The sequence below is a fragment of the Adiantum capillus-veneris genome, chromosome 9, assembly GCF_014529385.1.
Source record: "Adiantum capillus-veneris isolate H3 chromosome 9, ASM1452938v2, whole genome shotgun sequence".
Taxonomy (NCBI): domain Eukaryota; kingdom Viridiplantae; phylum Streptophyta; class Polypodiopsida; order Polypodiales; family Pteridaceae; genus Adiantum; species Adiantum capillus-veneris.
In genome coordinates this window covers 26670787-26684835 of record NC_140939.1, presented here as the reverse complement: position 1 = coordinate 26684835, position 14049 = coordinate 26670787, and the positions used below count along the sequence as shown (strand labels likewise).

Here is a 14049-nt window from a genome sequence, read left to right as displayed (position 1 = left end):
CATTTTTCCATGTCACGTTCGAGTTGGTCGTTTTTTACTTCAAATTAACTCAGGCATTTTTTATGATAGACAGTCACTCTTCTTATGATAGACAATCACCACGATATTTGGGAAATTTTTGAAAATCCGAGCAACATTTACGGCATTTATGACAAAATATTGGAGGTCTTTAAAGAACTTTGAATATTTGAGAGGTATTTTTGGGAATTTTATATAAATCAAAATTGTAGCAAAGAATAGTCGTGAGCGACTCGTAGAGCTAGAAAAAAAACCTATGTTTAGTGTAATCCCACCTTCAAATTTATAGATTTACCTCTTAAATTTTTTCTGAAGGTGAGAATACCTACAAAATTCTAGTAATTTCGTGTAAAAACTTTCAAATTTAGTCAATCTCAAGTGCTTCTCATATGTAGGTTTGGCAAGTTTTTAAACAAAAAAGTTTTTGTCGAGAACTCCATGACAGAGAGAGCATGACAGAGGCGCAGGATAGAGAGAGCATGACAGAGGCGCATGAGCACGAGGCCTCGTTTCTTCTCTGTTGCAAGTAGCGCGCGCCGGTGCGCGCTCGTTGCGGTAGCTCCAAGTTTCCAGCTCTGCTGTTTCCCCTGCTCCCGTCGAGCTGCCAACACAACTCGCATCTAGCTTGTCGTTGTTGTTCGTCCTACTGTTCGTATTGTTGTTCGGCTTCCAGACCTTGTCTAATTGCGCTGCCTAACAATTTCTTTGCGCTCTGCATTTAGGAATGCCAACACAGGTACGGGTACGTTTTTATTGAGTAACATTTAAATACAAGAGCTATCAGGTTCAATGCACGCCTTGGTTGCAATTGAATTGATGCATTTCCTCATAATCGACAGCTTTTTGGCAAGGGATAGCAAGTCTTCGCACCTCTCAAGGACGTTAACAGTACTTCCAGCTTCTCAAAATGACACTGTTGAGGAAGGGGAAAATTTAAAGACATACTGCTGCGTTATTGTTGTGTGCTTTTGGAGAGAGAGAGAGAGAGAGAGAGAGAGAGAGAGAGAGAGAGAGAGAGAGAGAGAGAGAGGTACCCTCAAGTGTTCGTAAAAAATGTGTGTCAACTTAATTTCTTGCCATTTTCAATTTCCAAAATTCCTGTTTGAGCGCAAGGGGAAAAGGAGAAATTCCAGGTTAAAATAGAGGAAAAACTGTGTAAAAATTAACCTAATTTCTAAACATTTACTCTTTGTGGGTTGTCACAATGACCGAACGCCGGCGCGCGGCCCTATCAACAGGCTTGAAATTTTTCCGTGGTTGGATTGCTTAGCCAATTGCTTCCCATCGAATGGTGTTAAATGATGTATCATTATGTCCAACCAACTAGAGATTGTGCATTTTGTTTGTTTTTTTCTAATACAACTTTATTTTAAATGTAGAGCTACGTATGCCATGTCTGCAAGTTTAAGTTTAGCTTTGACTTGTGTAGGTCAATTGGCAAGCAAAAATGGTACATCTAATCGAAGAGGGCGTCCTCCTGTTTGGTATTTCAAAGTTTCAAATATCTGCAATTAAATATTCTTATGAATTTTTTACATTTTTTGATAATGTTGGAAAAAATAAATAGCCTTGGTTTCAAAAATCTGTTGGAGATGTATCTCATGGGCTATGCATAGTATTTGAAATAGTTCTCTAAATTAAGTTTTGTTTCATTTTGTTATTCCATAACAATACTTTATGTTTCATTATGTGCTTCCGTCAACAACTGATTTCTTTTTGAAGGTTACTAAAAATGTTGGATTGTTTATTTACGTTGGATCAGCCCTAGATCTCGTGGTCGTGCCGGAGAGGGAGGAGTAGTGACCAAATCTCTTATGGTCAGGTGGACAATAGTGACCAAGTCTCTTCAGTTTCAGCTACTATCATGGTAGAGGAGCTAGAAACACAAGAAGAGGAGATTCTATCTATGGACATGGGGTAGGCATCTTTACATGAGATAGATGAGACACTAGCCCCTGAGGAGAATGGGTTGCAGATAGTCCCATGGGAGATAAGGGCGAGGTTAGTGCAGCCACAAAAATGGAGGATGAACAAAAAATCTTCATGCATAGGGGATCAGATATGCTTGAGAGCACACGTATATTTAGTTGCTTTGATTGTCCTCTATTCCCTTGTGCAGATTGATTCCATATGCAAGGGTGAGAGGGTTGAGAGATGATCTTAATGGGTTGAAGTCTACCTTTGCAAAAGAAGGCTATATGCCAGAAAAGGAGCTTTCATTGTCTCTTTATTTAGATGCAAAAGAGAGGAGAGCCTTGTGAAAGATATGTCAATACTTTCTATCTTTTTGCCATTGTTCACATTCTTTGGATTTTGATTAAAGTTTAACGTTTGTGTGTACTCAAGATGAGATCAAAGCAACATGGGGACCTCTATGGAATGAGATCAATGATGAATTCCAATGTGAATTGAAAAAGAAACCAAATTTTCAAGATCTTTTCAATCACATGTTCTATGTTTGGGAAGGGAATCATCGTACTGTGGCATGGACAGAGGCAATTAAAGAAAGGTTTTCCACTTCTAAGGAGAAGCATTGTCGTGTTTTGTGCACTATCATAGATCCTACCAAAGTGCCTGAGATTGCGTTGCTAAGCAGTTTGCAAAGAATGAACTTGTAAGTGTTTCTCTTGTTCAACTTTGCTAGTATTTAAGTTATCGTATATTTGAATGCTTACATGATATATCAATGCAGCATGAATACTCATGCTCTGGTTGCCACTCATCTTCATGATGAGATTTTTAATACCACACACATTTGTGCGGCGGATCATGTGATGTACTTAAACGGTTTACTCGAAAAGGATCAAAATCTTATTGCCATCGTACGGAAAAAGTATGCCAAAGGTTCCGAGCCTTGGTATCTACTCACTTGATGTTACCTTGGCAGATTGGTCTATGATGTATGATTCAAATTAAATGCTTTCTTTTGTCATTGGTATGCGTGATTATTAATATAGTCTTGCTTATTTTGGATTTTAGATTCAAATGACAAAAGAGAAAGAGAAGAGAATGTCGAATGTGAAGCATGTTTTTCTGACGAAGACTTCAAAAAGGAAGAGGAGAGAATTCACCAAGAGATCACACACAAATATCAAGATCGTATTGGGAAGGTACTTTATTTGTTTGCATCTACTCTTTATTTGTGGCGAATGGTACAATATGTAATTAGAGTAATTGTCATTTTTATACTCATATTGCAGTTACTTAGCATTGTGGATCCCAACCTTGGGACGGATTGGCTAGCAAGAGTTTTGTCTCTGAAATGGGGTAATGATAGCTGGGCTACATTGGAGAAATTGAACTTAATAGCACTCCAAGATGCTCCCGTTCAAAACAAGATTCATTGGATTTCTTTTGCTTGAAGCGGACAAGATTACAATGGGTGCATATGGTCTTAAGAAAGGAGATCATGTCTTCTGCATGTAAGATGATCCTTGATAATTAATCTTGAATTTGTTGTACTGTCTTTTTTTCTCTCACTCTTTTTGGACTTGTAGGTGGCTTCGTAGAGATGGTCTATTGGCACGAGTCTTTGAAAGAGCATTTCAAATTGTGTCATATCTTATGGATGTGCCTGGCATTGTGCCTTTGCCACATGACTCTACCCTCACATTCTATTTTGAGGAGATAAAATTTGAAGCGAGGCCCTTTTTGTTTCCACTTGAAGTGTCTCTTGGAGCAAAGACGAAGGATGTGGAGAAGTAGGCATTGAAGAAGGTAGATACATTACGAATGGCAGCACAACGTTTGTCTTTCAAGTGAAAAATTTATTAATTGCAATTTTATTAATTTGTTATGTTTATGTGATGAGCTTCATGTAACTTGTTAGCTATTCATTGTAGATTCCTTATGTTTTTGGTATCCAAGAATGTGTTACTTGCCATGCCTTTTTTGGCAAGACAATGGACTCAGATGGCTACTCAAGACACATGCATGTACCCCTCTAGTATGCGCACCTTGAGTGCATGGGAGATTGAGAATTGTCCGTGGTGGATAGATATGGAAAAAGGACATGTTCTTGGTCGTGAAAGAGAGCTGCATGACACGATGTCGAGGGATGTTGTGGTACAAAATCCACCAGCAGATAGACGAGAGGCGAGACATGTAGGTATGTTTCACTCTTTGGCATGCCAAACAACCATAAGTTAGTAGTATTTTGACTTAAAATGTTTTGTTTAAGACGCACACAACTCTCAAAAGGAAAGGAAACTTTTGTGGATACGATCATAGAGGAGGATGTGGGCTCAATGCTTGGTATGTCTTATAAACTTTTGTTAATGCTTTCCAAAAATATGCTTCATAGGTGACTAATTTTATCTTGTTGTGATGCTCCAGTGTCTTCTAGCACCATCATGGCTAGGAAGACTATCTCATTTGTTTATCTTATGGAGTCTCCACTATAAAACATATCTAGTTTTGTTGACACACGGTGCATGGCCATAGTGGGGGACTACATTGCCATTGCTACAGACTTCAGAGCGGGAGTCCGGAATCCCATATGGATCCACGTACATGAGCATCTTTCACGGGCACGTTCGGAGGCTACACTATATACTCGCGCGAGGAGAGCCGTTCCATGGGTTGTTGATTTCATTTTCTTGGATCTCCCCTTTGGTGGGTCTCTAGTAGGCTCCTCTACTCTACCTCACTGGGACATTTGTAGTGAGGATTATGTGCGTGTTGGAGTTCATTTGGCATTCTCGATGCTAGCAGATTCAGGCTGGCTTCTAATCATGGTGTCTACGGCGGGTGAGATCCTTTTGTTTATGATCATGCCATAAGATAGTAATAATCATTGTAAGTGTTTGTAATAATTAATGCTTTGAACAGGAGAGTCCATTGGGTGGGTGGAGAGGTTTTGTCGTGCTGCAAAGATGGTTGTTCATCGACGTATTGTAGTACTCCATCATGGAGCCTATGGTCATTTTGAGAGTTTTGGCGGTCCTATTGAGGTGACACACTTGCTTTGTATTAATACTCTAATGATTTATGTTGTTGCTTTCTCTAACCGTGCCTCTTTTGGTATGGTGTCTTTACTCTGTGCTATTTATGGTTCATGGAGTAGGTATGCGTCCACCGTGCTTTGTAGTAGAGAGCATTGTCCTATTTTCTCGCCTTGGCATGCAATCATCGGATTCTTTTATGATGCATCATGTTCCGAAGCTCTCTCAAGCTAGATCATCATCAGGCGAGCCATTGTGAGGTGAATTGCTGTGGATCCATTCTTTTGTTGCATGCTTTGTGGAGCTCCTTTGTCGGCGTGGAGGTATTTGCTTGCAGCTTGGATGTGGTACAACCCCTGCACTGGCGGCTTGTGTGGGATCAGGACGGACATGTGTTGCGCTCGACATTGATGAGCCATTGATTTCAGGACATGTGCTACCATTACTCCGCTGTAGAAAGCAGAGCATAGAGGACCCCTCCACCTCCTTAGATATTGATGATGAGGGTGATATGAAATCGCGTGTCATTGCTTCTATGTCTTGTTTAGTATTTTGTCTTGATGATGCATTTTCTTGTTGGTTGGAAGTTCCATGCCGGTCTATGCAGAGGAGATGGCTCAGAGCATGGAAATGGATACGCGATATGATTCTGAAATCTGTGAGTCAGGTCGGAGACGGAATATCTACATCGACGATGAGTGTGAGAATTGAGGGATTTGTAGCATATGGTTCTTGTCATGTTTTGATGGAAACTTTTGAGTCGATGTTCGAATGTTTTAAGTCGTGGATAAGAAGTATTCACTCTTTGGAACAATTTGGTTAGAATTTCAAATCCTCCTGTGAGGTGCCTTAAATGGCTAATGGGTTTGTTTTGAAATATTGACCTATGTACAAAGGAAGCTCTGTCCAATTTTTTTCAAAAACTAGTATTATGTATTTCTTTGTTTTCTTGTTAGGTCATATGCATTGACAATGCGTTGGAGGGGGAAAGTCTACATCGACAATGAATGTGACGAATCATAAGAATTGAGAAATTTGTAGCATTGATGTTAGAATTGAAATTCATGTCTTGTTATTTTCATATGGTTCTCATCATGTTTTGATAGAAACTTTTGAGTTGATGTTCCAATGTTTTGAATCGTGGATGAGAAGTATTCAGTCTTTGGAACAATTTGGTTAGAATTTCAAATCCTCCTGTGAGGTGCCTTGAATGGCTAATGGGTTTGTTTTGAAATATTGACCTATGTACAAAGGAAGCTCTGTCCAATTTTTTTCAAAAACTAGTATTATGTATTTCTTTGTTTTCTTGTTGGGTCATATGCATTGACAATGAGTTGGAGGGGAAAGTCTACATCGACAATGAATGTGACGAATCATAAGAATTGAGAAATTTGTAGCATTGATGTTATAATTGAAATTCATGTCTTGTTATTTTCATATGGTTCTCATCATGTTTTGATGGAAACTTTTGAGTTGATGTTTCAATGTTTTGAGTCGTGGATGAGAATTATTCGCTCTTTGGAACAATTTGGTTAGAATTTCAAATCCTCCTGTGAGGTGCCTTAAATGGATAATGGGTTTGTTTTGACATATTGAACTATGTACAAAGGAAGCTCTGTCCAATTTTTTCAAAAACTAGTATTATGTTTTTCTTTGTTTTCTTGTTAGGTCATATGCATTGACAATGTGTTGGAGGAGAAAACTCTACATTGACAATGAATGTGACTAATCATAAGAATTGAGAAATTTGTAGCATTGATGTTAGAATTGAAATTCATGTCTTGTTATTTTCATATGGTTCTCATCATATTTTGATGGAAACTTTTGAGTTGATGTTTCAATGTTTTGAGTCGTGGATGAGAAGTATTCACTCTTTTGAACAATTTGGTTACAATTTCAAATCTTCATGTGAAATGGCTCATGGATTTGTTTTGAAATATTGATCCATGTACAAAGGAAGCTCTGTCCAATTTTTTTCAAAAACTAGCATTATGTTTTTCTTTATTTTATTGTTAGGTCATATGCATTGAAAATGCATTGGAGGGGAAAAGTCTACATTGAAAATGAATGTGACTAATCATAAGAATTGAGAAATTTGTAGCATTGATGTTAGAATTGAAATTCATGTCTTGTTATTTTCATATGGTTCTTGTCATGTTTTGATGGAAACTTTTGAGTTGATGTTCTAATGTTTTGAGTCTTGGATGAGAAGTATTTACTCTTTGGAACAATTTGGTTAGAATTTCAAATGCTCATTTATGGTGCCTTAAATGGCTATTGGTTTGTTTTGAAATATTGATCCATGTACAAAGGAAACTATATCCATTTTTTTAAAGAAACTAATATTGTGTTTTGCATAGTTTTCTTGTTAGGCCATATGCATTGACAACAACACTATCATAGATATTCGCTCGGGTTCTTGTATGCTCGCTCACGCTTGCTCGGGCTACGGTAGAACTCTAAAGGAAGGTGAGAGAAGACTAAGGTGATTTGTGAGAAAAAGTGAGCATACTAGGGTCCACCAAAAAAAACATATCTTACCGGTGGTAGCTCCAAAAGTTACCAGCTCATAGACCACATTTTATCTTTTTATCACTTCTTTAAATTCGGAGTAGTGGTGGACGCCAAAAATCCCACCAAAATGCTTTTTTTTTTCTCATTGCAAAAGTCTTAAGTGGCCCCCCTTTTGTTGAATTTGCATAATTCTTCCAAAGTGAGCCCCTCCTTGTATGAGAGCATGACATAATGGGTTCTTATTGAAAACATGCATGGTTGTGAATTATTCACAAATATGATATATGGATATGATGAAAAAAAATAGGTTATTATATAAACAATTCATAGAATCTAGAATAGTGTAAGCTGTATTTAAATATAAAATGGAAAAAATGTATGAAAATATAGGGAATCAAATGAGGAGACTCTCATTTGTTTTTATTGATGTAGGACTATTTACAAGAAGTAAGAAAAAAAGTATGTAGAAAAATTGTAATTTAGAAAAAAGGAATGACTGGGTGAAAGATTATTTTGTGCTTTTTCTTGGGGTGGATTCACACCAAGATCTAGAGAGGCTTGCATGAGATTTTTATTTATGCATGAAATTGTGGTAATGGTGATTATAACATACTTAGCCAAATAATGCAGAGCTAAGTAAAAATATTTAAATAATACAGAAACAATTATAATATTTAGGTACTATATACAATGAAATATTTACACATAAATGGATCATAATATATTTTAGTTTCTATTTTTATTTAGTTTTTGGCTCAACTAATGGTTCTGATTCCTCTATGATACTTGGTATCTTGACAAGATTTTCATTGTCTGGATCCTTGTCACTTTGGTTTTATTCACTCACATGCATCATGCAACAAAACTTACACGAGATAGTAACTCTTTGACAGTTCTTTGATAGATCCTTTGATAGAAAGCGACTCAAATAGAGCTTTACGCGATACTCGTTTACCTTTCTGGAGTCCTCTTTACCATTCAAGTCCATGAGCTGGTAATAAGTTGAATTGAAAGCCTTCTTGACCATGTATGGTCCTTGCCATCTAGTTTCAAACTTGGCATCAAAACAATTATCAAGTCAATTCTCATACTTTAGCACAAGATCTCCTTCCTTGATGCTTTTGTCCTTCAGTTTCTTGTCAAGCTTTTCTTTTGCTTGTATAGCTTTCCTCTTATAGTACTCATAAGCTACTTCTCTCTTCCACTCAAGCTCCACTAACATTGGTGCAAGCAAAGTTTATCCAAGCCAGGAAGGGTGACAAGTAGAGCTATGGATGCCAGCAAGTGCATGGTCATGAGCTAAAGCAAGTGGGAAAGTGATGAGCAAGCGACGTGCAGCTAAAGTGTATTTTTGATGGGGTATTTTAGGCCAAGTATGCTCCATGATGACCTTAGGATGGAGGGTCCAAAGATGTGAAATGCTCGTTTTTTTGCTTGAGGGGGTAGAGCTTGAGATGTTGAGTCAGTTGGTCCAGACAGCTCATCAAACGGAACACCAGTGTGAAAGATGTCAAAGTTCTAATTTAAAAGCCTTTGCAAATCCTCGACGAGTAGAGCAGATGGAGACAAATGGTCAATGTTGATGTTAACATATAGTATTGAAGGGCTTAAATTGTGGAGAATGTTGGTCTTCTCGGATCGCCATTCAGGGCTCTAAAGTGCAAGTGATGGCTATTTGAAAATTTGACGGGGACGAGTTTTGGCATGGTTTGACCGTCCCATTGGATGCACCATTTGGAAATTTCTTATCCTTGCAAGGTTCTAGGAGCGAGTGAACACAAAATGACGGCTCAACCAATCGGGTTCATGGCAGTTAGTGGAATACAGCTCAGCAAAGTCGGGTACAATTTACAAGAAGGTGGGTATGAATAATGTTGGCCCATTTTCCTGGCTTTGTTCGGTGGACCGAGAATAGCCAAAGTGGGGACAACATGTGTGGTGGAGACAGGCGACCATGGACCGGTTTTGGGCGGTGTCACCACCACTAAGGCGAACAAAGCAATGACTTGGTGGGCAATTGCGTGAACATGTTCACACAGGGAGCGTGGGATCCTCCTCTTCAAGTTAGTTTTAAAAAGCAAAAGACTCAAAAGGGTGCAACGACAGCACCGTCGTTGCCCCTTGAGTAAAAAGAAGGGAGAAAGGGTTTCAAGAGAGAAGCTAAGAAAAAGGGTAAAGAAAAGAGGAAAGGGGCGGTGTCGAAGGGAGAAGGAAGGAAAAGAAGAGAAGGAAAAGAGGAGAAGAAAAGAAGGGCAGAAGGAAAGAAAGAGGAAGAGGAAAGGAAGAAATGGAAAGAGAGGGAAAAAAAAAAAGGAGAAGGGGTTTTTTTTTGAGGGAGGGGCGAGGGCAAAAAGGATGTTTCTTCGGCTTCTTCTTTAGCTATCAAGGAAGGGGGGAGTTCAAGTAGTTTTTTTTCTTCTTTTGGATGAGGGAAGCTCGATGGAGCGTATGTAGGTGGGCAGCCGCAACGAAGGCAGGAGGAGAGAGACCCCACCATAGTGACGGCATCAGCGAGGGCTCTTGAAGTCCATTTTTTTATTCTCGTTGAGGTCGTGCCGACCTGGCTATTTGTACTTGGTTATCTTGAATACAATAAAAGAAGTCATTGTCCGCTTTCTGGCATGTTCCCCCTTTCCCTCTCTCTGTTTTGTTGCTCTTGTGCTTGTGTCCACAGTGTCGGATGTGTGTGTAGGCAAGTGTGCCCCCATCGAACCGGCGGTGTCTTGTGGCAAAGAGAGAGAAAGAGGGTTTGGGTGTGCATGGGAAGCTAGGAAGTGTGTCATGTGGTGCATATGTGTTTGATCGTGATCCGATATAGGGTGATCGACTCGAGAGGTGTGTAGGTGGTGGTCTGCTAGCAGGAAAGAGGATTTTGAAGGTGAATCCTAGTGGATTGGGGTGCTGTGTTTACCTTGAGTTGTAGAGAGGCAAATTGTTTGTGTTCTAAGTGTGTACCCCCTTCCCCCTATCCAACGTAATAAGTTGATCTACCCATACATCTTGACCTCCCTCCGTCCCTCTGTTGTGGAGCCACATTGTTGGAATGTTGGTTTCAATAGGATGCGAAGCCTCTTGACCATAGACCAAGTGAAATGGCATGAACTATGTGGCCTCCCTATAAGTGGTTCGAGATGTCCACAATGCTCCATCCAAGAATACATCCCACAACTTTGTTTTGCTTTTCACCATGTTTTTGATGATGCCTACAATGACCCATTAGCATTAACCACCAAACCATTTGACTGGGGGTAGTAGGGTGTGTTTTGGTGATGTAGAATGTGAAGTTCTTCACAAAATTTTGTGAGCAAGCCCTTCCTAAACCCCGGACCATTATCTGAAACAATTTCCAAAGGTGTGTCAAATCTCCAACAAATGTGAGTGTAGACAAATTTTCTCATTGTCCTCTCATTTACCTTTGCCACACTTTGTGCTTCCAACCACCTAGTCATATAGTCTACAACCACTAGAATATAAAATTTACCTTTTTTTTCCTTGGGAGTGGACCCATAGCATCAATCCCCACTTTTCAAAGGGTCCATTTGCAAGCACTCTTTGCTTGGGACCATGCACCAATCTTCTATTTCCATTAAAACTCACAGCTATGATAGCTTCTACACCAATGTTGAACATCCACATGATAACTTGGTCAAACATACCCCCCAAGCAAAACCTTCTTCACAGTTAACTCTTGGGCAAAATGACCGCCACATGCTTCCTCATGCAAACCTTCTGGAATGGTTGGAATTTACTCCATTGTTGTTACTCTTATACACATATGATCCTTTCCTCTTTGACAGAGGGAGCCTTCTAGGAAGAGACAGACACTTGCCTTCTTTATGAGCTTACTCTTTTGAGCTTTTGTGAAGCCTTGTGGAAACGTGCCCTCCAAAATATAGCCAATAATGGGAGACAATCACTCCAATCCCTAGTATCTCAATTGCTTGACAGCTGCTACCACCATGATGATCTGCACTTCTTTTTTAACACATGTAACTACATGTTGTGCATGTAAATCGGCATCTTCATTTTGTTTCCTAGGAATATGATACAGTTGCACCTCTTCAAACTGATTAAACAACCTACGGATGGCATGAAATTTTGTCCTTAGTCTTTTATTCTTGCATGCCCAAATACCTAAAAATCTGCTTCATAATGAGAAGAGCATCCCCCTATACCATGAGATGTTGTATACCTTGACTAATTAACATCTTCAACCCATGAAGTAGTATATCGTACTTTGCTTCATTGTTGCTAGTTGAGCTTAGTAGCTTGACCATCTCTTTCATGACCACCTCTCCAATTGGGTTATTCAACACCAACCCTCTTCCTGCTTTACATGTGGGTCATCAAAAAGCTCCATCAAAGAACAAGGTAAAAGAGTTAGGAATATTTTTAGGTGGTGGCAATGGTAGGGTCTTAACTTCAGGCAATTCAATCTCCTTCTCATGCACCCTATAAGTGAGAATTTTTGGGTATTCAAGCCCAAATTCAGTGTGTCAACAAAGCCCAAGGGAAACTCCCTTTTGAAGCATTTAGACAACCTTAGTTAAAAGTTGAGCGTGCATGGAAAATCTCCTATATATGTAAGGATTTTTACAAAGAAATACAATACAATAGCGTGCTTTTGTGTCTTGGTATCGAAGTTGTCTTTCTCATTCATCCCCCTCTTTCTCTGCACATCTCTCCAAGCCGTCATGGCCTACCCTCATTGGCATGCCATAGCCGCTGTTCCCAACACTGGTATCAGAGCGTCAGGCTCTTAGGTGGCAGGTCTACAAGCAATGAAGACAAGAGTCTCAAAAGGTCAATGTGTGGCAGATCCTAGGCGGGCAGAACTATGTGCACTACATGCATCTCAAGATGCTGCAGTAGGAGAGCATCTCAAGATGCTACGACTTGTGGCAGTGCATTGCTGGCCATTAACGGCATCTCAAAATGCTTTGTTGGGGGCCTTCATAGGTAGTTTTGCAGTAGGCGTTTCAAAACACTTTACAAGGCATTACAAGGCAAGCTTTCCAAAAAAATTACTGCAATGGTCATAGTTGTCAAGCTCGCATCAGAGGGTGAATTTGCTGGCATTTTTTTGGCATGCTTATCAAAATGTTGTATTGCAAAGACCATGGTTGACACTCCTTATAGCATTTCAATATGTTATCCCCTTGGTCTCCTAGGTGATTTTGATGTCGACCCTACACAGCAGAGAGTATCAAAGCACCACAAAGACAATTGTTTGCAGAGATTCTTGTTTCATGGTGGTGAGGATGTTGAAGCTAACTTTAATCTATTGGTTAGCAACATGGTTTTGGATAATGATGCCAAAGAAGAGCAAAAAGGTAAATCCAAATTTATATCTTATGTGATAAGAAAGTCCCCGGATAACTTTTTCAACACATTGCTTCAAGCTTTTGGTACATCAACAAATGCTACACATAAAGGTCTATTTTGAGATTGTAGTACAAGATTTCACAAAAAAGAAATTGTCAGTTTATTGTCATAGATTTTTCATCTTTTGTCTATTGTCAAAACCATCATACACTTTTCAATCAAAGCCTTATTTTAGCCTATAAATTATCAATTATTCCCGTGACATACATTGTACAGGTTATAGTTACTGCCACCACATACATAAGTGGTAAGACCTCCCAAAAACATTTGTTCTCATTCCATTTTTGTTGCACTTCTCGTGAGGTTATTGGGTACACCTTAAACCCAAGGTTTGGCAGTGAACCAAAAACTTCATTTGATGGTAGCTTAACACCAGGTTATGGATACACCAAAATCCTTGGTTGTGAGAGAACCTAAAACTCACGGTTGACAAGTACATCAAAAACTCGAGGTATCATGAGAGTGATGTATGTAGTTTGGGCTTGAGAGGGAGGGTTGTTGGGTATTCAAGCCCAAATTCAGTGTGTCACAAGCCCGTGGGAAACTCCCTTTTAAAGTATGCAGGCAACCTTAGTTAAAATCTGAGTGTGCATGGAAAATCTCTTATATATGTAAGGCTTTTTACAAAGAAATACAATACAGTAGCGTGATTTTTTGTCTTGGTGTCGAAGCTCTCTTTCTCATTCATCCCCCTCTTTCTTCGGACATCTCTCCAAGCCTCCATGGCCTGCCCTCATTGGCATCTACAATAGCCGCTGCTCCCAACAAGAATCCCTGCGTACTCTACACTCACAGTATCTTCTACCTTGAAAGAGTATTGGTGACTCTTGAAATTCCATAATCCACTTTGAATTCCTAGTACTAAGGTTCATTTGAGATGACACCCAAGGAAGAAAATTTTATGCAGTGAGAATTACAAAAGGTTTTGCTAATAGGTAAGATATAAATTTTCTCACCACAAACATGTGAGCAAGCATCGTGAGTTCTGCTTTTGTGTAGCCTCTTCATGACCCTACTAGCAAAGTAGATGAGCCGCATCCTGGCATAGTGGGGATCTTGTTGTAACAAAACAATACCAATTGTTTCCTTTCCAAAACTAGAACTAACAAAGAATGTGTACTCACAACAAGGAGGAATGAGTGTTGGTAACTCTAAAAAAATAACTTTAATGTTACAAAAATATTCTTCA

General features: G+C 39.3%; 1 pseudogene; it reads left to right on the top strand.

Moving 5' to 3' along the window:
- The first annotated feature begins 1695 nt into the window (after nucleotides 1–1695).
- LOC147450261 (uncharacterized) lies at nucleotides 1696–5672 on the top strand (annotated as a pseudogene).
- Nucleotides 5673–14049: the final 8377 nt, after the last annotated feature.